The sequence below is a fragment of the Ambystoma mexicanum genome, chromosome 3q (genome assembly GCF_040938575.1).
Source record: "Ambystoma mexicanum isolate Mex_15411 chromosome 3q, UKY_AmexF1_1, whole genome shotgun sequence".
Taxonomy (NCBI): domain Eukaryota; kingdom Metazoa; phylum Chordata; class Amphibia; order Caudata; family Ambystomatidae; genus Ambystoma; species Ambystoma mexicanum.
In genome coordinates, this window is record NC_090926.1 from 1024268382 (window position 1) to 1024295467 (window position 27086).

A 27086-nucleotide genomic window follows, 5' to 3' on the forward strand; every position below is an offset into this window, starting at 1 on the left:
CTTGAGCCAACCACGCCGGCGAAGACAAACACTGTTGCCCATCTGGCGGATGCCGGTGTCAGCAATGTCCATGGCCACCGTTATGGTGTGGTTCGACACCACCTCGCCCTCCTGCAGCATCTCCTCCATTGTCTCCAGGTCCGACGCCGCCTCAGCCCTCTTGTCGTCCGGGAGGAAGTCCAGCAGAGGAGCGATCTTAAACCACAGCTCCCTGTCATAGCGGGCCACAATCGCGAAAGGCGTTGGCCGCTTTAATCGTCGTTGCCACCGACAAGATGACCCGTCGTCCTATGGCATCCAATTTCTTCCCTTCGCCGTCCGGCGGGGAGGTCGAAGTTGAAGCTGTCGCCCCCACCGCTTTCTTCTTGGCCACCGCTGAGACAACCAAATCCGGGTTCGGCTGCGCCCTAATGCACATGGGGGCAGAATCCGGGACCCGGTACTTCTTCTCGTGCCGGTCTCTCTTGGCAGGGGTCGTGGAAGGGTTCTTCAGGAGCTCCAGCCCCTCTTCACAGATGTCGTCAAGGGTTTATAGTGATCATTTCGAAAACAAAAATGTCGAAAGTCATTATTTCGAGAAAAAAAATGTCGAAAAAAAAATGTCGAATTTTTTTTTCAATACATTTTTTTCGAAATGGGGGGGTTCCCCCCTCATCCCCCCTTTTTTAAATTTTTTTTTGTTTTACCCCTTTTTTTTTACTCCCGGACCCCAAAATAAATATATAATTTTAAAAAACGTAATTCGACATTTTTTTTTTCGACATTTTTTTTTTCGACATTTTTGTCAGTCGACATTTTATTTTTCTCCAAATTATGACTGACCACCGTCATCAAGCAACGGGACCGAGAGGACCATCTTCCTCTTGGCCTCACGCCGTTGCTAGAGGAAACCTTCCTTCTTCTGTTCCACAGGGCAGAGCTGAAAGAGCTCGGATGCCCTGCCGATCATGGCATGGAAGGAGCCAATTTCGTCAGGCAGGGAAGCCCGGGGCTGGGGGGTTGGTGATGGAAGGCCCATCCCGTCGTCACCACCGTTGTCATCCGTCCCGTCATAGCCTTCTCTGTTCCTGTGTCATCCCTTGGATCCGGGGAAGGAGATGAAGGCCTTGAGGGCCGCGCCGGCTGGTAGGGCGGGGGAGGGCTGAGTTCTCCTCTGCTTGCTTGGAGGGCTTCCCGATGGTCCAGGCTCCACTGGGTCGTCCGTTGAGGGTAAGGGCAACCTTGTCCTTATCTCTGTACACAAGGCCTGGATCGCCATCAGGATTGCTCCTGAGTTGTCCTCTGGCCCAGGTACCGGTTGCGATGGGCACGACGGTTGGGGAGAGGAATCCTCCACCTCCACGGGAACCTCGTCGGCGTCACCGTCGCTTTCTTCGTCGGCCTCGTCGGGATCCCTCCCGCAAGACCTGACTTCCTCGGACCTCTTTTCCAGGATCTTCACGACTTCAGCCAGCTCCTCTATGTCTGTGTCCACCGCCCCTCCACTCTTTTTCCACCGGGGTTTTCACAGGGGTCTTATCGATGGGCTGAAAAGAGGATTCCCTCCGCGGTGGCAGAGAAACTCTGGGCCCGAGGTTGCCTCCACCGGGTAAGCCTCCAAAGGCCTTGCCATGGCCGCCACGTCTCCCTTGATAGAGGCCTTAGCCGGGTGAATCAAAGCCTTGACAACTTTGGATGCCCTTTAGGCCTTCACCTTGTGGGGAGGGTCACCGCCGCGTCGCTCCCCCTCGCCTTTCTCCGTCGGGATCGACCGGGGCTTCTCCCGAAGCTTACCCGGGTTCTCCGACTTCCTTTTCCCCGAGCCAGAGCGTTGGCTCGTGGTGAATGGCGTCGGTGAAAGTGCACCCTGCCTGGCAGCCGAGGAGCCTGACCGTTCGGTGCTCCAGGTGCCCGCGAACTCCCGGTGCTTTGCCTTTAGTTGAGCCACCGCCGCTGGAGCGCCCTCAAAGGTCTTAGAAGACCGCTCAGACCTCTTCTTCTTCTCACCTGCCACTGGGCTCTTCCCCGCCAGCCAGTTGGTGAGGCGGATCCACCAATCCTTCATGGTCCATTCTGACATGTTCTGGCAAAACACACAGTCCTTCTCCACGTGCGTTTTGTCTTCGTGAAGGCAGTAGAGGCATCTAGAATGCTTGTCCTCCTTGAAGACATTGATGCATAGAAGTGCCACAGAGAATGGCGATGATGCTACACGCACAGCTGACATTACTTGAGGAGGAAGACTTAGCAAAGGTCCCCAGTGTCTTATTGACCATAAATCCTTATGATGTGGGGCTTCTGAAGAGAATAGAAGCAGTGAAGGTAAAATGTAAGCAAGGGGCAATTTTACCAAGAGCTAAACAATATCCCCTGTCGAGGGAGGCAGACAAAGGCATCTACGAGACAATTGCAGCCCTAGTAAAGCAAGGCTTCTTAATACCATCAGAGTCACTGTGCAACACAGCTGTGTACCCTGTGAAAAAGGCAACAGCGGGATTGTGGCATTTTATACAGGACTTACGCCCTCTGAACCATATTGTTGAGGCAGAATTTACTTTAGTTCTGAAACAGTGACAATTTTGTGTATTATTCCTACGGAAGCTACCCACTTTATGGTCATAGATTTGAAGAACGCTTTCCTCCATATACCACTACATTCAGACTCACAAGACTTAACATCATTCCTATATAGAAATAAGAAGGGGAAACACACTAGACTTCCTCAAGGGTACTGCGAGTCCCCTTCCATATTCAACAGGGTCCCACAAATGGATTTAGGAAATGTACGGTTAGAAAGTGTCATTATGCAATACGTAGACGCATCTTGATTTGCAGCAAAACAGAAACACAGTGTAGAAATGACTCTGTCCACATGTTGCACGTGCTTGCAGAAAAAAGGGTATGAGGTAGACAAAGCCAAATTACAATATTGTCAAAAAGAAGTGTTGTACTTTGGACAATCAATATCGCAAGATGGGTGGAAAGTGACACCAGAAAGAGCAGAGGCAATTCACAGGACTACAAACCCCACGACTATAAGACAAATGCAGACATTTTTAGCACTATGTAATTACTGCAGAGTGTGGATATTTGACTACAGCACTTACACTAGGCCCTTGTTAAGCGCACGGAAAGAAGCACAAAGAAGGGCGGGCACCTTTCAATGGAGAGAAGAAATGACCGATGAATTTGAAGAGCTGAACATAGCAATATGCACTGACTATCAAGACAAATTCTTCTTATTCTCGCACTCCAATGGAGTAAGAATGGCTGCAGTACTGACGCAGCAGACAACCATGGGGCACAAAACATTGTATTTGTAATAGTAATTGTTTATTTATACAGCACTTATGCACAGGTGGAGTGCTTGAAAGCGCTTCAAGGCGGGAAGGGAACAAGGGAATACAGTAATCATTCTTAGGCCTTGAAGTTTCTGAATGATCTAACAGAAAAAACGAACATACTAGGCCTGACGGCATTTCTCCTAGTGCATGAAGTGTTACAGTTGCGACCAAGCTGAGGTGGAGGGACGAAAAGGGGGGGTGGCAGGACAGACGTACGTACTAGTCCTAGTACATTTAGGTCATGCATGCGTACAGACAGAGGTGCGAGAAAGGTGGGGTGGAGGGGCACAAACGAGTCCAGTCCAGCACGGACCTGAGTTAAGTGCAGAGAGGTTGCAGTGCTCATGAAGCATAAGATGAAATTGCAGTAATGCTGATCATAGTGCAGCGGTCCAGAGGCAAGTGCAAAAGACTGTTGGGGAAGCCTGAGACCTGTAGGCTCTGGAGGTGAACCAGGCAACCAGTCAGCAAAAACTCAGCAGAGTTAGGGAGGAGAAGGGGGAAGGAGGGTGGAGAGAAAGAGAACAGAGGTTAGCAGGGCAGAGGGAGAGATAAGGAAGAGGAGGGTCTTGAGGAGTTTCCAGAACTTAAGGTGCTCCAGCTCAAGACGGAAAGAGGCAGGGAGGCTGTTCCAGAGGGAGACACCTGCAGAGGATAACGGTCTACCCCCAAATCTCTGTTTGTGAAAGCGGCTCACACGCAGAGAGTTGGAGGAGTACAAGCAGAGGACTCTAGAGGGAAAGTATTTAGGAAGGGAGCATTGTAGATAGTGTGTGCGCTGCTTAAAAGTTATCAACATGTCAGATACCCCAATAATTCACCTATGCAAAGTATTCCCTAGATATAGTGCCAACATTATTAAGTATCATGCTGAGTGGGTGAAAGGGACTGCTGGGAAGATGTACCTGTCATGGCCACATGAGGGCACTAACTGTAAAAATGTACTCTAATACATGTGTGCATACTTACACGCTACACACAAGGGAAGGAAGCTCAAGAACAAGCTAGGCATATTAGAACTCTGGAAGGCCTTAGAGGAAGAGACAGAGGGTCCTAAGAAGGAATGGATGCTTAATATGTGTCAGGCGGAGCGCGAACAGCCCACAGTGCTGCTGCCCCCTCCATCTGAGGAAAGCGCTTACACACAGCCAACAGCTTCGCCACCACCAGCTGAGGCAGGCATCCACACACAATTCACAGTACCACCTCCGTATGAGGAGAGCACACCAACCTCGACCATCCCAGGAATATACCATGTACAAGCAGCAGCTGTAGGGTATAGTAAACCCAGGTAAGAATCGCCTGATGGGGAAAGTGATGATAGTAGGAGAAGGGTGAAATTGGTAAAACAAAAGGCGCCATTAGTGCAAATGGAGAATGAAGCATGGAACCAGAGAAATGGGTAGGAGGAAAAATATTGCTGAAACTCAATGGGAAAGGCACAGAAAATAATTATGTGAAAGCAGTGGCGTATGAGGAAATGTAGGAAGCAGCCAGGGAGGAAGTCAGGAGTGAGACACAGGAAGAGATAGAGCAAAATGCACAAAAGAGAAAGAGAGGGAACAGAGAGAAGCAGCAGAGAAGATGGAGAGAGAGGAAAAGGAAAGACAAAGAAGGACAAGGGAATTAGGAGAAAGGGATGAGTATGTAAAGAGGCTAAATGAGAGGAACAGGAGAATGGCAGGAGAAAAGGAAGAAATTGAAAAAAGGAGGAAGGAGATGAGCCAAAAGATGATCAGAAATATGATTCCAGAGATTTGGGAAGAAGGGAGTGGGACAATAACCCCAGAGACTAGGGGCAGAGATATGTTACCAGAGAGAATGTGTGGAATATGTGTAAAGGAGCCTGTTAAGGGAGTGAGTTTTGATCTCATACTTGAACAGAGAAACAGATTGGGTAAACATTGATGGTGAAGAGCGGGGAGAAGAGGCACCACAAACCCCACAAATGGATATCACAGGACCACACGTAGGAGAGATAGCAGATTTACTGGGGCCAAACGTAAGCCTGTATCCATCCCTCACATCAGTAATGCCCATATATGAAGACCATAAATCACCATATTTCGTAAGAAACTTACCAGAACGCCAGCAACACTGTGTAACTGTGACATTGAAAAGGAGAACTCACGCAGCATCACCTTTGCGCAAGAAAGGTACAACACAATCACCACTGCTCCACAAGGGATTAGGGCAGCCCCACTATACTCCATGGAATCAGACAGACAAACATAGCATGATGGGAAAGCTGCCATCACTGACAGCAGGGGCAGGCTGGTGGATCTACAAGCTAGAGCGGGAGACAGCTGGGATAGCATTAGCTATAGGTGACATGAAAATACTATTTACATACACATTGGGTGACCAGGCAGAGGACGTGTGGAAGCGATCAGGCTATTTTGCAGTCACAGAACATAACACCACTAAATATGACAGGCCACCATTAAATAATTGTAGAGCTAATGTATGGAAGGCACTGAGGGTGCTGTTTCCATATAAATCTGACATTAGCACCATAATGACTAGGAAAATGGAGCATACTGATGTCATGATTCCTGCCCCTCATGTCCCCAGACCTCCAAGATGTCAGACTGGAGCCAGGCCACGATCACCTACATGGCCCTCAAGGGCCTCTCCATCCCTCCAAAGACCCACTTGGAGTCAGACTTGGCGCTTGTGGCACCAGAATCACTCACTCCCATAGCATAACATTGAGGATTGGACTTGTAGTGCATTGATGGGGACAAGATGGATGCCCCCACATATTTCGGTTCCCAGAACTGCATGTGCAGTCTAGTCTTTTGGGGGTGGTTCAGCCCAGAGACACCGGGGATACCCAGAGACTATTTAAGCCACGCCCAGGCTGAGAAACATGCTTTGTGTTTTCTGCACCTGCAGCGTGACACTCACTGTGTTCGGATCGGTCTCCAGTAGACCTGCATCTTTCTTCTGCGCTCAGCTCCTGCAAGAACAAGAACACCGTTAGGTACAGCCTTACCTTGCGGCGCTTCTGCCCATCATTCATCACTTCTTCTGTTCTGCGGGCATCTTCAGCGGTGTCATTCCCATCCCAGCACGCCGCTTCCTAAGGAAAAGGGAAAAGAACAGAAAAAAGGCATTAGTAAGCATTCAGCAAATCTTTGCCTATTTTTAAACACTGTTCGAGCTTCAAACGCTTACCTGAATCCCAGCCGCTGTGGGGGAACTCTGTCTCCGGAACTTCTTATCCATCTGCAAGAGGGAAAAGACACAGGTTAGCGTGGAAATATCTAGAGGCGACGCATACCGCGCTTACTCACCGCATTTCTTCTTCATAACCGGCATTCACGCTGAAAACGTTGCAGCACCTAAAAGACACAGAAAAAGAACTCAGTTCAATACAAATACGAAAGGGTCGCATCACGCTCTCACTCACCTTCAGCGCTACTTATCTCAGCAGCACGCCGCCATCCCCGGACGCCGGCCATCATCTAAGGAAGGAAAGGAATGAAGTTAGAGAACTGTTCAAAAGACTCATTATACTTACCTGTCGGACTCTTGCCAGTGAAGTAACTAGGCAGCAACGAGCCTGCATCAATCAACGCGCCCCTGTGCTGAAAGCAGGACAGAGAGCATACTTTCCAAGTAAACAGGGTGAGCTATGGATCAAAGGGAAGGGTTTGACCCCGGGGAAGAAGGGGTTCAAGCACACAGAGACAATAGGGAGTTAAACTCTACCAATCCTGTGTTTCAGGCCCAGTCTCCAGTCAAGTAGACTCCAGGGAAGGGTTCGAGGTCGTAAGAGGTCAGAACAGGCTGAGTGGCGTCCCCGTGGATACCAGGTGAGCGCTACAACTGAGTACCGCGCTGCCTATATTGAAGACATTAAAGAACGTTGGTGTTTGAAAACTAAAGAACATTGGGATACAAATATACCAATGTTTTATCATATTCTATGTCAGGGCCTACTTGAAGAAGTACAGAGACAGTTAAAAAGATTGTGTGGATTGAAATGTGACCATGGCCAGAGATACAACTGATCATTGTCCATCATTGTAGGTTAAAGCAGGAGAAGGATCAAACGAAAATAGAGGAAAGGCAAAAGAAAGAGGCACAAATGGCAGTAGAAGGAGCAGTATTGATAAATACAGGAAACGGGAATAATGGACAGGGAGCTGTCATGCCACAGCAGGGCATGGGTGGTTATTTTGCAGGAAGATGGTAGAGTAGTTTTTACCCCAGAGAAGGAAGAGGATTTGTTCACCCTGGATTTGGGTTTGGTGGGGGACAGTCTTGCTTCAGAGTACCTGGGGGCACTGGAGCAGTATCTTGACATGTGGGAAAGTAGGTCACATTTCACAAGTGTGTGGAAGTAGAGGAGCCATGCAGCAAGGTGCAATGCAGTATGTGCCAAAGGGGGGCAATGGCATATCCAGAACCATATGACTGACATTGCTCTAAATGTATGTTTCAATGTATGCAATTGTCCTTTCCTTGTAACCAAGTCTTAAGTATTCTTGTACTCTGTTGCGCCAAGTTGCCTAAGGGTTTGGTGCGCCCTAACAAATAAATAAACAAACAAACATATGGTGCACCACAACAAGACTATGGTTATTATGACTATACACAATATTCACCAGAGCAGACAAATGCACAGCAGGTGCAGTAACCCCAAGGGCCACAGATCCAGCCACAGATAGCGCTGCAATCAGAACAAGCAGTGACACAGTGGGATGCAAACATTTTGCCCCAGAAACCCCAGATAGGAGGAGTGACAGCGGTTGGGGGAACCCTTTTACAGGGACAGGGCTGTATCCCCAATAGGATAGCCCACAGAATAGCTTGATGTGCCCTATCCTATCAGTAACCACAGACACTGAACAGGTGGAGGTACCTATAGATGACCAGATTCATTTTTAGTTGACACTAGGACAACACAATACTGTGACAGTAGGAGATCTGATGGTAGCTATCCCATTCCTGTATTCCAGGAAGACACTTGCTAACATATTGGGAAGAGATCTGATGGCCCAACTCAATATGTCAATATCATTCACAGAGGACAGCATAATATACTCCACACCAGTCATATATTTCCAGACAGCAAAAAAATACATACAATCCTTTCATGGGCAGAAAGTACAGAGGGGAGTACCAGTGGATCCTGAAGTATTTTTCTATGGAGTACAAGTGATGTTAGCATGGCTTACCCACATTGAGGGATAGTTATTGAGACTACCCACAGACCTTTTATTCAGAACACAGATTCCTAGAGATGTAACTGAAGGGGAACTGGGTACAATTAAGATAGAGATGGATGTAGTGAGGGAGGATAGAGTGATTTTACATGACACTGATGAGGAAGGGGTGAGTTGGTGCACAGTAATCGCACTTGACGCCTTACACAGACTGACTCAGTTGACAGATGAGTTATTTGACTGCAGTGACTCTGATGATGAGGTATTGTTTGAGATAAATATACCATGTCAAGTGAGAATATAGTATACAGAGGTGCCACAACAAATAATGCTAGCTAAAAAAGTACCATCATTTATGGAAGAAGATTTGGCAAGGGTACCCAGCACACTATGGACAACCAGTCCATATGATGTGGGGTTGTTAAAAGGGATTGGAGCAGTAAAAATTAAATTCAAAAATGGGGCAATTTTACCTTGACTAAAACAGTATCCAATGTCCAAAGAAGCAGAGAAGGGTATTTATGAAACAATACATTTGCTCATGAAGCAGGGAGTGATAGTACCATCAGAATCTCCTTGCAACACTGCTGTATACATAGTGAAAACATCTCAGGGAGCGTTGTGGAGATTTATTTATTTATTTTACATTTATAAAGCGCACAATACTCTCGGGCATCACGGGTTAGCAAGATTCTGTGACAAACTGCATAAGGACTGGATGTATTATCTTCCATTGGCTCCTTTTGCCCTGCGCAATAAGCAAGGCTCAGACATTCACCTGACTCCATATGAGTTGGTGACAGGTCGCAGGATGGATGTGCCCATTACCCCACCCATGCACGCACAGACAGAGGCCCAAGCACTGCGTCTGTGTTTGTAAATGAGTTACATGACTATTTGATGTCCATGGCTAAATACCTCTCTCATTTCTTGACAGGAAAGGAAAGGTGGGGAGGTATCGCTAAAGGCACAGACAAAGACAAAACAGAATTGAATACTACTGCAGTTGTCAACTCCATCATACGACAATACAAGAGTGCCGTCTCCCTGCCCAACTACCAGGATCCCGTGGGAGAAGAGATGAAAACAGACCCAGGGCAAGAGCTCAAGTGCATGCTGTGAGAGAAAATAAAACGAATAAGGAACTCCAGAGTAAAGAAAGTGTTAATCACATTGCACCACTTGAGGAACACTGATGCTGAACTATCACTGGAACAGTAAGAAAGGAGTTGATGCTCAGGAATTTTTGAATACATCACCAGCACAGCATTAAGGACTATTTTTCACACGAACATACATCTATAACAGACTATTTCTTCTACATTCTGTCTTTACATTTTTATTGGGACTATTTCTATCTTCCACATTTTTATATTTTTTTTATCATCACTATTTTAATATTTTTATATTTTTCAATGAACCACATAATAGTGGAAGTGGTTTGAAAATCATCAGTCAAATCTTTTATACTGTCATTATATGAGGTTGAAAACATTTTTTAAAAAAGGTATATACAGCTCACCTCACTCACCATTGCAAAATAATAACCTAATATTGCCCGGTACTGTATGAACGTTTTCATATCATTATGTTCTGATGTCTTCATAATACCCTGATCAATATGCTGCAGGACACATCTACAGACAACCGAGATTATGGCTATTGCATTTAACTGATTATGATAAGATAAATGCGTCCCTATGGCATAATGTTAGTGAAGAAGTTAAAAAAGAAGTAGATTTCCAGTTAGAGCAGAAAACGGTATTCCACCCAGCTATGGAGACAGTAAGGGCTAGGAGAAGTATTGCAGATGATGAATATCACATGAGAAGGTATTTTGATAATTCCATAACTATTGAACGAAACTCATGGTATAGGTCAATGGAGAAGGTAGGACGAGAGAAATCAAGGCAAAGCTGCTTTGTCTGCTCACTTATCCCCTATGCCATAACAGTTTCTCGAGTATTTATACCTCAAGAAGTACCTGAGTCCAGAGCACACTGCGTAGTACATCTCGCATTATGCCAGACCAGAGGACAGTTTCTGGGACAATCAGCCATGATGAAGTATCTCACAGGACCAGAATTTCCATACGTAGATAACTATTTAAAAGAGGCACGCATGATGGGGAATATTAGAATGAAAAGTAAGCTGATCAAGTACATACTATCAGATCCAAAAAGCGGAGATGTTGAAGTAGTAGATCACCAAATATTTTGATGTACAGATGCCCAGTTTAACTTGATACCTCATTGTGCCAACAGACCACAATTACAAATAAAAGGGAAAGTATATTCCTCAAAAGGATTGGTTGATGGAATAATGGTATGCAAAGCAGAGGCAGTATGGACTGCACCAATAGAAGTGATAAAAAATGCATACAGAGTATGCCTTGAATAATGGAAAGAAATTGCAAAATGTTTAACATAGTTGTTAGATGAAGCAGGACCACTACCCATAACCAAACTACAAGCACCGACATTATGTTTTAGAATGATTCAGTAAAGCTTGTAACAATGAAGGGTGCAAACACATTGGGCCTCATTACGACCCAGGCGGTAAGGGGTTTACGGCGGCGTAAACAGCGCTGACCCTTACCGCCTGATTACGAGGTCCCTTAGCGCCATGGAGGTTTTAACACCTGCTTTTAGCAGGTGTTAAAATCCATGGCGCTAAGGGACCTTGTTGTTAATTACGCCACCGTAATTTACGGTGGCGTAATTAACGCCTTCCCCACTCCCATTATGCCCTATGGGGCAAAAATGGGAATGGGGAAGGGTAAATGGGTAAATGGGGACTTACCGCCCCACTCACCTCGGAATGGGGCGGTAAGTCCGCCAACCACCATGGCGTAAACGTAGTTTACGCCATGGTGGTAAAGGTACGACCCAGGCGGTAACTTACCGCCTGGGTCGTAATGAGGCCCATTATGGATTTATCAGGTATGCAAGATGGCACAGCTGTACTAATGGACTATTACTGGGCCTGTGGTACAAGAGCCTATATGCAGCTTCCACCCAACGCGGGTGGCATATGTACAATAGTGCTACTAAATGCACCATCATTATTAATACCACAAAGTGAGGTTGACATTGGGACTTTTCCTTTAATGGCACACAAGAGGAAGGAAAGATCCCTAGGCCTGAAACGCACAAGAAAAACAATTTTTCCAAAGAAGCCAATGCTACATTCGATGAAATATCAGAGAGTCATACGTTGTTCGGTAAAACAACAACATTCTTCACATCCTTTCTAATGCGTGGCCTGCAAGCAGCAGCAAATGCACACTGGATCCAGATAACTAGGTGGGAACTGTTACAAACTATTAATAGCACAATAAAAGGCATCAATGCCATCAAGGAGGAGTTAAGAGCAGTCAGACTGATGACCCTAAAGAACAGGTATGTTCTGGAGCTTCTCACAGTCATGGGAGGGAGGAGTGTGCGGAAAGATAGGGCCAAGTTGCTGTACATATGTACCCGCACATGATGAGGAGAATGGGACCTTGACAGAGGCCATATACTCCCTGAAAGAGCTGCATGATAAAATGGAGGAGGAAGTGGAAGACATTGCGGATGATAGCTGGTTCAGTTATCTATTCTCCTGGATGCCTACCTGGCTTTCAGATGCATTAAAATTCCTGTTAGCAATTTCGGTACTGGCCTTAATGGCTTTTTGTATCTTGAGAATAGCAATAAGCCAATGTAAAAAAAACTGGCAAGAAGGCACTCCAAATGACAGGAATGGTTAATGTGGCTGACACCGTACATCAGTGCAGTCAAACTGATGATGAAGTTTACTGTTCCATGCACCCATTGGATCTGCCAGCTGGACAACCTGGAGCATAGTTTACATGCCCAAAAGCTACCCAAAACTACAATAAGCACTGGATGAAATGTGACGACAATGGCTAGTGCTGGCTTATGACATGCAGTCCAGCAGAATATGTAGCACAAAGAGGTAACTTGAGAGGGGTCACCAGAGTGTGGCTGCCCAAGGATGGCTATAATATGAGAGAAAATGAAGGAGTGGTCGATGACTCGACCAGTGGGGGAATGTAGTGGGCCAATTATTGACAAGAGATCATTTACAGCTCTGCCCCCAGCCTTCCTCAGAAGTAACAAAATTATAAAATAAGAAAGGACACATTTCAAACTGCACTTTAAATGCTCCTGGAAATGCAGCTAGCACAAAGAATAGTTTGTTTTGCCACACAAGTAGGGGACAGATAAGGCATTAGCTTGCACAATTAGTGTGTTTTAAAATAGAATAGATTAGGTGACAGGAAGGCGTGTACCCAACATATGGGCTTACTACACAAGTAGGGCAGGAAATAGTACGGCAGATAAGGTTGCTGATACCCATAGGTAGGGAGAAATATAATGTGACAGGCATACATCAGGAACTCTGTAGATAGAAAACAAATGTGTCCTGCAGAGGAAAATAACGTGACAAGCAGCTGCCATTTTAAAACTGCACCAAACACAGCAGAGAATTAAACACTGCAGCTTTAAGACAGGACCCAGTTAAGCATGCTTTGTGAACAAATACATTTAATTCAGGAAAATGCCGTGGCCAGCTAGATGGTAGCTGCCTCAAAGGAATGTGAAGGCAAAAGACTCCGTAGGGGAGGGTTAAATGGCGGCACAAGATACCATTGTGTGCATCCAACTGTCAAGGTGAGTCAAGTTATGATAACACAGCGGACTATTTGAAGTCTATGGGACGAACTGAACATCCAAGGACATTTCATAAGTAGTTGGCAGATTGATGTCTCAGCGATCGGCTAGGCGTGACAAAGAAACGCGAAGCGACTAAAAAAACAAATAATGACCCTGCACGTGGTGAAAGCCGAATGATTCATAATAATAGTTATTCATAAATGTGTCAAGAACAGGATGGCATGATTACTGTTGCAAGAAGTGGTCCTTGAGACTCAGGTTATCATGGCAGGGACAACATAGGCTGTTTCATTTAATTAAGAACAAGGCAATATGCTTGTCTTCTCCTCCCATCTACATAAAACATGCCATCACGCAGCCAGTTCATGGAGAGTGTGACCGCATGTTAACAGAAAAGCACATGTCTTTTTTCACCACAGAATTCATTTAGAGCTTACCAATAATATTCAAGCACGATGAGGTAGCACATTTTTATGGGATGATTTATGGGTGGGATCCTAGATAAAGGATTGTCCAATCATTTTTATTGGACATATACAATTGTATATGTAGCTTAGTAGAGGGAGCCAATGACCAGGAGCGAAGGTTTTCATAACTGTGATATCAAAATGTCTATAAAAAATGCTGTTTCCTGTTGAGATGTGGAGAACAATGTTGAGTGAGAGCCTAGCTGTTAATCTTGTTTTTCCCCCATTTTATATTGCAATAAGGCTGGGTTACCTTGCATTTGACATACCACAATCCACTCAGGTGTTGTCTCTTTTCTGGCAAATACCAGTTAGAGGGTGTGATGCTGCAAATGCATTGGAGGGACAGGGCCTCCCTGTCCTTGTCCTGTAGTCCTTTTTCATTTGTGTTCTGTATTGTCTTCTGCCCAGAGTCCATGTGGGACTCCTGGCAGTGCAGCTCTTCCTATTTTTGGTTTGGTGTACAGACTCATGGGATAACCTTATGGCACCCATGGGTGAGGGTACAACCCTGTGCCCCTAGTGTATGTTTTTGGCCCACAGAGAAGGGTATGCGCTGGTGGCAGCTCCATGCTGAATTAGACAGGTGCTCTGAGAATCCTCCATTTTGGGAAACCCACGCCCTGCCATTGGAATCAGTTGATTCCTTATAGGAAACAAGATGGCCCCTGAGGCCTCTTGCTTTCTATTGCCTGTTACCTTGTTTTCCAAAAGACCTGGGAAGACCTGACTCTGTCCCTTCCCCCTGACTGGCTGTTGGGTGGAAGTTCTATATATGGTATTGTAGTGAAGTCCAGGCCAGACTGGCTGGAGCCTTCCCAGTGACAGTATGTTGTGGGTACACCCTGTGGGTGGGACCTGAGTGAATGGAGTGTGTGACCAATATGTACTTCTTGTTGTGGATGTCTGGTTTCTGGTATGAAACACAATGACTGAGACAGCCCTGCCCGAAACTGGTATGAATACAGTGTGTAGTGTTGAATGGCTGGGTACTTCTCCCAATACACATTCCTTGTTGTGAGTGTCTGAGAGGGAGGAGAATGGCCTGAATGCACTGTATGCCTGATTGGCTGATTGCCCTTCTGAGCGATTGGTTGCCTGAGTGTGACCCAGCAGAATGAATGGGAGATCAACAGTATATCTGCAGGCCTCTCACTGCTAGAAATCATTCAAAAGCTGAAGTCAAAACTGATGCTTGATCTCGAAGCCGAGCCTGAAGAAGAAGGTTGACTGCTGTTACCTTCACCACAATCTGAAAGCCGCCGTGACGTCAAGACTGATCCAAGAGAGTACCTGGTTAGGCACCCTCTTCCTGAGCTCCGAGGGACCATCGAGCACCACTAACCTTCGCTGAAGCTCCCTGGAAGTCAGACCCTCGACAGGCTGCCGACCAGAGACGGGGACCGCTGAGGAGAACGAAGAGAAGCACTGGACATTCCGTCCACCGTCGTCAACCAGGGTTCGCAGGTTTACTATAACTGCTGGAGACCCGTTGAAGCAGTGTTGCCCAGAAGCGGGGACCGCTTGACGCTGTGCCATCAATGCCCGGAGCCGCAACGCTCCATTGATTAAGACATTGTGATTCCCGGACGTGCTCGTCGGCACCGCTGACCGCCTTATTCCGCTAGAGAAGGCAAGGCCGTCGATGCGCCAAAGACCATCCGCCGGTGAGTTTCCCACCACCCAAAGACCATAGAGACGCCGGATGACTCAACGCCCTTGCTGGGCCAAAGATCTTCACAATCTCTTTGCGGTCCTGAACTTACGACACTGAGGTGCCCTGCACTCCTCTTCCTTGCAGGACATCTTCGACTCGTCGTCGACGAGCACCGCCAGGACCGAAGCTGCTGACTCGATGCCGCCGAACTTCTATCGAGGATTCTCCACACCAAGTTCACTTTCTCCGAGGTCCATCGATGATCCGTGGCTCCTGCTTTAAAGGGAGTCACTCAAGAAGGATCCCTCGACGCCTCCTCAAGGAACTCTGCTATTCAAGGTACTTTTGGGTGGTACAAACATTTTAGAAGGGAATAAGACTCATTGAATAATATATGGACTGTGCTTGTAGTATATCTTTACCTTATAGGTTGCCCAGGTGGGGGGATCTCCACACAGAGCTGTGTCTAGTGTTAGGGGCCAGTATTCTGCCAATTGTTCTAACCATCTGCTTTCCTCCTATGTCTTTTGTTGGTTACCTTTATTAATTGATTTTGTGACATTTGCCCAGAGTACAGTTGATGCACTTTAATGAAATCTGATAATAATTGTGGTACCACTTGGAACTGTATGTATTTGCCATTGTAGATTAACTGAGCACAAAGTGAGTTATTGTGATTGTGTGTATAACCTTGAACCTTAATTATATAAAGACTGTGTGGTAACTAATACAGTATGCGGACATTCCTTTGTGGGTGCTTGGGGACTACAATGTACCTAAGAACCAGCCTGCATCAACTCCTGAGAAGCTAATCCTTGATTGCTCGTCCATTGCTACCAACAATAGAGAATCTTGTCTGATGTCCTCTGTGCCTCTCCTCTACCATAGAGAACAGGAGTATAGACACCCCCTCCAGTCTTTACAGAGAGCTATTTGGCTTTTTGACCTCTGTTTCAGTTCTCCTTCCATTGTTCAATCTTGTTTGCTTTTTCCTACCCCACACCATGGCCACCCCTCACTTTGCCAACAAAAATAGCATCACAGCCACCCGCCGAACTCTACTCTCTATCAGCCTCGTATACCCCAGCAAAGCCACTGTTGGTGCAGGATCCACCTGCTCCCCAATAATGACACAGATTATAGCAAACACCTCCTCCCAAAATTGCAACACAGGGAGGCAACTACATGCCACATGCAAAAAATCTGCAGGTTACACCACACACCGAACACTCTCACCAGGTGTCTCCGGATAGATTTACTGCTGGCGTATAGTAGATTTGGTGACGGTACTTGAAATATATGAGTTCAAACCTACTGTTAAGCGCTACATCCTGATTTGTGTGCAGCAGTAGCGCATAGCTCCACCATTATAACCTCGCCCAGATTCCTTACCTACTTTCCCCGGGAGGCCTCTGCCTGCTGTACCCTACTGTGAATTATTTTACCATAGAGACCCGACACAAGTTTGCTAGTGTCATCCACCCCATCACAACACCCAGAATAGCAGGCACCTCCGGCTCCCTAGGAAAGTTTGGGAACAATGCCTTTAAAGACTCCTTCAATCGAAAGTACAGAAACAAATCTAAAGGCGTAACACCACCTCGCCATTTAAACTCCTCCACAATGAGGAATTGCCTCTCTGGGAATACGTCTCTAAGTCGAGACACCTCCAAACTTCCCATACACTTTACAAAACCAGGTTCACTGGTCAGTGGCACATTCGGAATGCGCACGACCGGCAACTTAGGAGAATAGAGAACATCTCCCCTACCTATGCCTTGGATACAAGTCCAAATTCTGCACGTCAACTCCACCAGGTCTTTGGGTCTGAAAGAGTTACCAGGAGCCGTAAGTACGACCGTCCTCAGTAAAGCTGGAGCTACAAGGGCCCTATCTAATTTCACATGTCTTCTATCCACTCCCAAACGAAACCAATACACCATAAATGTTGCCTGAGCTTCCTCATAGGATGCTTCAAAGTCTGTCTTTGGTATTCCCCCTCTATCTATCAGCGCAGCCAGCCTTCCTCAACTGAAATGCGGCTGTTTCCCCCCACCCATAGACCCAGACACCACCGATTGTACCCACTTAAAATAAGAACGACGGATCGTCCCCCGCAGCATTCAAAAACGCATACAAGAAACGTGTTAACAATACCATTTTGACCATGGAAATCCTCCCATACAAAGTAAGGGGCAGGCCCACCCACCTCCCAACTACCAATATAGTCTGCTCCAACACCCTCCCATAATTCAGTTGAAATAAAATCTCCTCGGAGCGAGCAATATCAATTCGCAGGTACCGGGTGTAGTCCATGTGCCACTGGAACTTCAGCCCTTCATCATATTGTAGAGTATTGATAGTCAGCAGAAAAAGTATAGATTTCGTAGTGTTGATTTTCAGCCCAGAGAAACCCCCAAACCCCAACACATCTGCCATAATCGGCCGCAGATTAACCTCCGGATCCCTAACATACAGCACCATATCATCTGCATAAAAGGACACCAGTAGCTTATGATTGTACAGCTGTACCCCCCAATGCAGGTTTTTGTCTCTGATCAATTCAGCAAGTGGTTCAATCACCAAGGCGAACAGCAACCGACAGAGTAAACTGACCATTAACTCTAATCCTGGTGCTGGCCGACTCGTACAACCGAGTGACCATCGCCAGAAATCCCTCCTCCATCCACTGCAACACTGCAAAGAGAAAAGCCCTTTCCACCACATCGAACGCTTTCTCAGAATCCAACAACACTGCCACTATTGAATCTTCCTGCCTCACCGCTGACTTCAAACCAAATATACGTTGCAACCCATAAAAGGTTGACTGCCCAGAATAAAACCAGACTCGTCCGACTTAATGTATTTATACATTAGTGGCATGTGCCGTGTAGCCAAGAGCTTGGCCAATATCCTATCTAAATTAATGAGCAAGATAGGAAGGTATGACCAGAACTCATCAGCATTTTTCCCAGGATTCACCAATGTAGTGACCACAATTTCCTGCATGGAGTCCGACAACTTACCATCTAGTAGGGCTTGCTGATACACTGCAAAAAGGTCACGGGCCAGGATCAGAGCAAACGCCTTATACAACTCTGCCGTAAAGACCATCCGGCCGCGGAGCCTTCCCCGACAACAAGACCTTAATCGACTGCAAAAATTCCTGCACCGTAATGGGTTGGCACAACCACTCCCTCTCCTCAGCACTAGGCCAGTACAGCACCACGTGATCAAGTTAGTGATCAATTTCGGGAGGGGGCACCTGAACCTGTGAGGAATAGAGACGTGTGTAGAAATCATAAAGTTCCGGAACAATATCCTAGTCCTTACATTTCGAAAATCTCTGCTTGTCTCGAATAGCCGTGATGTATGCACCAGGACTACCAACTCTAGCTGCTCTCGGCAACAACATACCAGGACGCTGAACTTACCCATACTGCCTAACTGCTGCTGTCTGTGCCCTAAATGTCGCCTCTCTCTGGCCCGCAATACGAAACATTTCCAATTCATCCGTGCCACACAATCTGCCAGTCCTTTCTGAATTGTTTTCAAAGTCCCTGACTCCCTGGATATGCATTCTCCATGTATTTAAAGGCATCCTGCAGCACTAAAAATGAGGTCAAAGAGGCCACATTATTGATTATCCTTAAAAAAATGCTCTGTAGTCTGTGCAGGAGCCGTTCTAAACACAGCATCAAACAGGATGGCATTCTTAAACACCCAAGGCGGCCTCCCATCCATCTTCACGGGACTTCAAATATAATTTCCACAGGTGCACAGACCGATAAGATACGTGCCCAAATCGCAGCCTCAGTCACCCACCCCATCATCCTATCCGAATCCAAAAAGTAATCTATCCGCGAAGCCGATTGATGTACTGCAGAGCTAAACGTGTAGCCCTCGTCACTCTCAACATCTCTCAGTTCCCAGGTCCAACACTTACAAGTTGATTTTGAAAAAGACCTAACCCCCGCCCCCCTTGTCCTGTCCATGGCAGGTTCCAACATCATTGCAGTTCCCTGCCCACACAATTAGATTAGAAGACTACTTAACTAGTTGCTGGTCTATCCACTCCAATGTTCCCAATGTGTCAACATTAGGCCCATGATAGTGACCAGCATTATCACATGACCATGTATCTTCCCTGTTCTGCTACCAACAACGCCCTCCCTCTTGATTGCCCACCACTTCAATAAGGCAAAACCCACAGAGCTGCGTATCAGTGTACAAACCCCTCGGGAATAATTGGAGTAGGAAAAGAAATATCGATGACAACACCATCCCCGCCCAAACTGTGATTCCCGGGATACTGTGAGATGTGTCTGCTGTAGGAAGACTACATCAGTGTGAAGCCGTTTCAAATAAAGCAGTACCCTGAGAGACTTGGTCGGGCAATTCAGACCTTTGACCTTCCACGTCAAACAACACAGTCCCTTAGCCATAACTTCGTACCCCCACATCAAACCTCCCTATAATCCCAACCCAATGCACCCCACCCTTTCAACTCCAAAACCGATCAAACGTATCCACACCAGTGCCATTCCCCTCCATCCAACTTGAATCACTGATAAAAGTAAATCTTATCTGCCCCCGATCAAGAGTACAGTCAACCATTGCCATCCCCTGCACACAACTACAACCCCACCAATCCCCCTACCATCAAACTCCAAATTGTCAGTAATAAGCATTCCACCCCAAAACAAATTGCAAAGTAGGGCTTCCACTAGAGGTAACTCTACTACCCAGGCAACCCAGCGGACCTTAAAACACAAAAGTGCTGCTCCTCTGTCACCTCCCAATCAGAAGTAGTATCTTCTGCCATCAAGCATCTTTAATCAGCTGCTCTCACTGTGAAGTCTCCACATCAGTCATTGTGCCCCCTTTGTTTAGAAACTCTTGGGAGCGATTCCAGGAAAGTGTTGGCTTCCTCAGGAGAATGAAAAAACAAAACCCGTCCATTATACGGTTATGCTCCACCGGCCCTCCCGATCCTGCGGTCGCGGATCGTGAGGTTGGAGACTGTATTCACGCTGGTGGCTAACTGCGCGGCACTGCACTTACCTGCGGGCGCCTGGCTTCACTCCACTGTTCCCAGGTGCGCAGCATTGACTTTGGCCCCCTCGATGGTGGTTGCCCGGGATTGTTGGGTGCTGACATGCTTTGCAAGAGCCTAACGGATGTCACGTCGTCCGTCACATGACCACGAATGCCAGTTTAGGCGTTGCCAGACAAACAAACCCCAACAACCTCGTTATGGTGATGAGGCATAAAATAACTAGAAGCGCGTAGCTTGGCGCGTCTCAACTTGCTTGTAGACTACACTCCCTCGCTTTCCTCTGCTCTCCGTTTACCCACTCTGGGTGCTTCCTTGACCTGATTCTTGCCTGGTCCTTCTTTGCTTTCTGTTCTACTCCCTGTGGCCTTCCCTTGCCTTGCTCCTTGCTGCCTGCCCTCTGGCAACTTCCTGTTTTGTTGGACTCCACTCTCTTATGCTGTCTGCAATTCATTCCACTGTGGTGCCCCAATCAAGTGCTTTGCGCTGTTCCTGCATCATGTTAATCTGGGGCACACTCTCGTGGTGCAGGAAGACCAACCTTGCACCTAGCCCTGTCAGGTGTAGGGGGGGTTTTGGTACCGCCTTTTCTTCACCAACACAGCAGACAACATGGCAACCCCTGCTCAACGGTCTCCACGCTCAGGTACGCATCCGTGCTCAGTACTGCTTAACAGATTGAGACATCCTATGCCAGACACTGCCGATATGGAGGCAATTCAGGAGTTATGGGATGAAGTGGTGGCACTTGGACAGGAAATGGCAACCCTTACAAGAGAACCAGTTGTTAAAAGACACTATTGCACAACATACTGTGGCACCTCTGGCAGAAAGCACTATGGCCTCTTCTGGATCTATCAAATACGATGGAACCCCCAGGACTCTTACTGAATTATGTAACCATTGCTGAGTACAGTTTCTATTTCGACCTGTGCATTTTGTGAGTAAAGACCAAGATAGGATATATCCTAAACAATCTGACTGGGAATGCCCTGGCCTGGGCAAAAACCTTACGTATCCACTAAGAGCCCTATTTTGGATTCTTATGCAGACTTTGAAAAGGGTTTTCTTAAGGCGTTCCAGTCGCCAAACACAGCAGCCATAGCCCATAATTGTCTCCTAGACATCAAACAAGGATCACAAAATGTTATCCTCTGCATTAGCCGGTTTCACCAGTTGGCCAATGAAGCCATATGGCTAGAAGAGAATCAAAAGACATTGTTCTGCATAGGATTGAGAGAAGAATATAAAGACAAGCTAGTCCATGAACCAGGACCTGTATCTATTCAGGCCTTGATAGACCAAGCGATCAAGATAGACCATCGCCTAACAGAAAGACGTACAGAACTCTGACGAAGTGACTTTAATAGACCTGTTGTCCAGACGACTCAGGCTCCGAGAGGTCCTCCTCCTTCTGGGGATGTTGGGGTAGAACCCATGCATCTGTGAGCTGTACGGGGTCCCCTATCTGAGACAGAGAGGATGAGACAAAGAACGAATAACTTGTGCCTGTTTTGCAGCAATGAGTCATTTTCTGAGCAAGTGTGCTGTGCGACCCGCGACACCAGGTGGAAACTAACAAGCTTATTGTCAGTCGGGAAGGAATCAACAAGCCCAGTCATTCAGTCCTGCCTTCCTATAGGTTTAGTGCATGCTATGCCGCCTCGTGCATTGTTTGTTGTGCCAGTGATAATGTCCTGGGGCACCCACAAACGTATGGTGAACACCATGGCGTTGGTGGATTTGGGATCCTCAGGCAACTGTATGGATGAAAGATTCCATGAACAGCAAGGGAGAAGACCCCATCCACAGTGGTTGAGGGTATTGATGGGGCATCTCTGGCCTCAGGCCCTCTAACTCATGAATCCGAGCCTGTTATGTTAACCAACATCATGAAACATTGGTTTACAACCTCATTCAGTTCCCCTCCTATCCATTGGTGCTTGGACTGCCACGGGTGGTCTTCCACAATCCCCACATTAATTGGACTACTCAGACCATGATCTTTTGTTCGAACTACTGCACTAGAAGGTGTTGTTCTGTTTCTCAGCCCTATCCCATCCAGTTTTCCCTCACCAATCCGAGTCCCGTACAGTCAATTTCCTGTTGCCGGAAGTGACCTCCAGAATATGCAGTTTTTGACAAGGTTTTTTTCTCCACCGGAAAGACATACCCTTGCCCCCATCATGCCCCTACGATTGTGAGATACATCTGCGTCCTGATCAACCGGTCCCTCATGGTCATGTTTATTCACTTACTACACAAGAACGTAAAGAACTGTGGCACTACATCACAGAATTTCTTGAGAAAAGATATAATCAACCATCTCATTCTCCAGCAGGTGCACCTTTGATTTTTGTGCCCAAAAAGGAAGGAACCCTTAGACCTTCTTTTGACTACCACCTGCTTAATGATATAACTATTAAAGACAGGTACCCGCTACCTCTTATCCGAGACATATTGGAGTCCTTGCACAAGGCATGTGTGTTCACAAAGATCGACCTACGCAGTGCTTACCATTTGGTGAGAATTAAACCATGGGATGAAAGGAAAACCGCTTTTAAATCTCCCCTCGGGCATTTAGAATACTGCGTAATGCCTTTCGGAATGTGCAATGCCCCCGCCGTTTTTCAGTGGTTTATGGATTCCATTGTTTCTGACTTACTCGGTCTGACCACTTGGGTGTACCTTGACATCATCCTAATTTTTTCTAAATCCCTCGAGGACCATGTGATGCATGTGTCTGAAGTCTTGCAAAGGTTGAAGGTCAATCATTTATACACCAAAGAAGAAAAATGCTCTTTTCATTAGTCACAGATAGAATTTCGGGGGTATGTGATTGACTTAATCGGCATCCAGATGCATCCCAAGAAAATCAAGGTCATTAGGGAAAGGTCCAGTCCACGCAATGTCAAGGCAGTCCAAAGTTTCTTGTGGTTTGCCAACTCCTATATGCGTTTTATACCAGACCTTGCCCAGAAGACAATGAAAACCACACGGCTATTACGAAAAGGTGTTATCTTCTGTTGGGACGAACCCGCAGAACAAGCATTTCAAGACATCAAAGCAGAATTCACGAAAGCAACCATCTTGTGACACCCGAACAAAGCACTCCCATTTATAGTCGAAAAAGTGCATCTGCTTGTGCCGTTGGCTCTATTATTTTGCAATGGAACCGTGAGACCAATCTTGACCATCCCATTGCTTACTATTCCTGTCAGCTAACACCCTGTGACCGGAACTATGCCATTAGAGGAAAATAACTTTTGCCCATTAAGGACAGTTTTACAGAGTGGAGGCACCATCCCCTTGGTGGCAAGTATCCAGTGGAGGTCCGAACTGATCAGAAGAGCCTACAGTACCACAAGTCCTTATCCTGCATCAACAGTCATCAAGCACATTGGGCATTGTATTTTTCACAGTTCATGTTTATCATTTCTCATATACCTGGTACACAAAACATTAAGGCTGATGCCTTATCTCGTAACTTGGACACCGATGCTATACCCCTCACTGAACCAACCACAATTCTATCTGCTCGGCACTGCATGTTAGCAGCCCAGACCTTCTTAGATATGGTGAAAGTGGCCCAGACTATGGATCCCAAGATGGATACTTTGAACAAGTCCTTATTCTTCAGCGTTCGCGACGGTCTGGGATTCTACCGTGGTGGTTTACATCTCCCCACCACTGAACTGCAACATTTGATCTTGCAGAGGTTGCATGATTCCAAGGCAGCGGGCCATCAGGCCAGTCTTCAACTGTGGATATTATTTCCTGTCAATATTGGTGGCTCAATATGAAAAGACAGATCCATTCCTATGTATCCACCTGTCCCACTTGTGCCATGCAGAAGGTGCCTCAACATACAACTGTAGGTCTACTGTATTCCACCAAAATTCCACCCTATCCCTGGCACACCATCTCAATGGATTTTATTGTTGACCTCCACCCATCGCAGGATTATATCTGTATACAAGTAGTGGTAGACAGCCTCAGTAAACTGGCTAACCTTTCTTCATGAAATCTACCATCTGCATGGGCTACCAGAGAAAATCATCACTGATCGAGGATAACAGTTTGTGTAACATTTCTGGACCGTCCTCTGTCAAACACGGGGCATACATAAGGCCCTTAGCTGTGGTTATCATCCACAGACTAACTGGCAAACAGAGAGAACAAATGAAACATTGGAGGCATATCTACGTTGTTACACCTGTTCCATTCAAACCGATTGGGCCACTGTTCCGGACATGGCTGAGGTGACATATAACAATGCCAAACACACAGCCGTACATTGTAGTACATTCTTTTGTTCCTTTGGACTCATTCTGAAGATCCTACCAATACCTACCATGTCTGCTACCTACTTGCCTTCCGTGGACATCCTGATCAAGAAACTGCAAGATACACATAAGACCGTGTCAGATATATAACATTCCGCAAAGCGGTGAAAACATTGATCTTCACCTGAACTCCATCCTCTACCACAGATAAGAAATATACCTGCATGACACAATGTACATTGTATTATGTGCAATTAATTATGTACAGTATTGCCTTTATCATATGTAACTAAGCACCTCACAAGTAACAGCACCGCAATGCCCAAGGGCTGCCTGTGCGCTATACTAATGCAAAAATAAATAAATAAATAAATATCCTAGTACACACCAAGGCACAGCAGGAACGTTTCACCAACAGACACAAGCACCCAAAACATCCTACTCCGTTGGCGACAAAGTCTGGCTCAGTACTCGCTATTTGCCTCTATGTAATTGTCCCTGGAAATTCACACCTCGTTTTATGGGTCTTTTTGATATCATCAAGAAGTTGTCTTCTGTGGATTTTCGACATGATCTTCCATCCACCTGGCCTATCCTCACAGTATTCCATTCGTCCCTTTTCAAACCTTTCCTGCCAGATACCTTCAGTCGGACTAGTCCTTGTCCGGCACCTATTCCAGTCTATGGGGATCTTGAATACGAGGTCGAGGCCATATGTGATGCCCCTATTTCTCATGGCTGGCTCCAGTTCCTGATTCATTGGAAGGGCTACGCACTGTGTGACCATTCTTGGCAACCCGCCTCACAAGTGCATGCCCCTCGTTTGGTCATCGTTTCCATCGGCAGTTGCCCTGGAAGCCCAGTGCCGCAGTTGTTTCTGTGGGGGAGGGGGTGGATCGGGAGATTGGAGGCTGTATTCACGCTGGAGGCCCCTTGATGGCAGTTGCCCAGGATCGCTGGGCACTGCCATGCTTTGCCAGAGCCTCAAAGATGTCACGTTGTCCATCGTGTGACCATACATGCCAGTTCAGGTGTTGCCAGGCAACCAGACCCCCACAACCTCGTTATGGTGCAGAGGCATAAAAGAACTGGAAGCGCCAAGCTCTGCGTGTCTAAACTTTCTTGTTGACTACGCTTGCTCGCTTTCCTCTGCTCTTCATTCACCCACTCTGGGTTCTTCCTTGCCCTGATTCTTTGCCTGCTCCTACTCTGCTTTCTATTCTACTCCCTGTGGCCTTCTCTTGCCCTGCTCTTTGCTGCCTGCCCTCTGGCAACTGCCTGTTTTGTTGGACTCTTCTCTCTTGTGCTGTCTGCAATTCATTCCACTGTGGTGCCCAGTCCAGTGTTTGAGCACCCTCTCATGGTGCAGGAAGACCAACCCTGCACCTAGCCCCTGATCCATTGTTTACTATCGGTTAGCTAGCGTGTAGGTTTTTTTTGGTACCGCCCTTTCTTCACCAACACTGCAGACAACATGGCGACCCCTGCTCAATGGTCTTCACGCTCAGTTACGCGCCTGTACTGCTTGACATATACTCAGCGGAAAGAGCATTGCATAACTCAGGCCCCTTTCTCTGAGCCATTTTGTAACATCTATATACATCTTCCTTGATGCCTGAACCTTATTGTAGAAGTCCGAGAAGAGTTTAATAGGATCGCCCTTATATGTCAATGTACCTCTCTCCATAGCTTTCCAGAGAGCCAGATCCCTATCCGGATAATTCAATAATCTCACAATAATTGGCTGAGCCGGCGCACCCGTAGACACTACCACTAGGAATGTAGTGTGTCCTCTCGGCAATAAACACTGTATAGAAGACCCCATCGCTCAGTGCTTCATGCAGGATCGGCTCCACAAGCGTTTCCATGTCTGTCTGACCCACTGACTCGGGCACACCCACAGTCCTCAGGTTGTTTCTCCAGGGCCTTGATTCAAGATCCTCATGTTAAGCTGCAAGTTCTTGAAGCACCTTCTTGACCTGGACAAATTCCATGAAGTTGCCGAGGATTCATTTGTATAATGCTTTATTTCGACAACAATGTCATAAGAACACACATTTCATCATAGTCAATTCATTAAAATAAATCATCCATATAAAATAAGATATTTGTTAAAAATTGGAAAAACACGACATATAGAGATAAAAACAAGTAACCTAGCTAATACATGCGATCTAATACATGTGCCTTCTTCTGTCTTACCTTCCACGCTCACACAAGGTATTTACAAGTAGCATAAACTGTGAACACATCGCTTAAATTGACACAAACAGCCATGGCCTCAGCAATCATAAAACAACCTCGGGCCCTCAATAATGGTCTTAGGAAGCATTTTCTTAGTAACAGTGTTAGTTATGGTGCTTGGATTGGTCCAATACTCCCCGAGACCCAAGCTGTTTAACAACTCCTTAACATGGGAGTCTCGAGGGAGACACGGA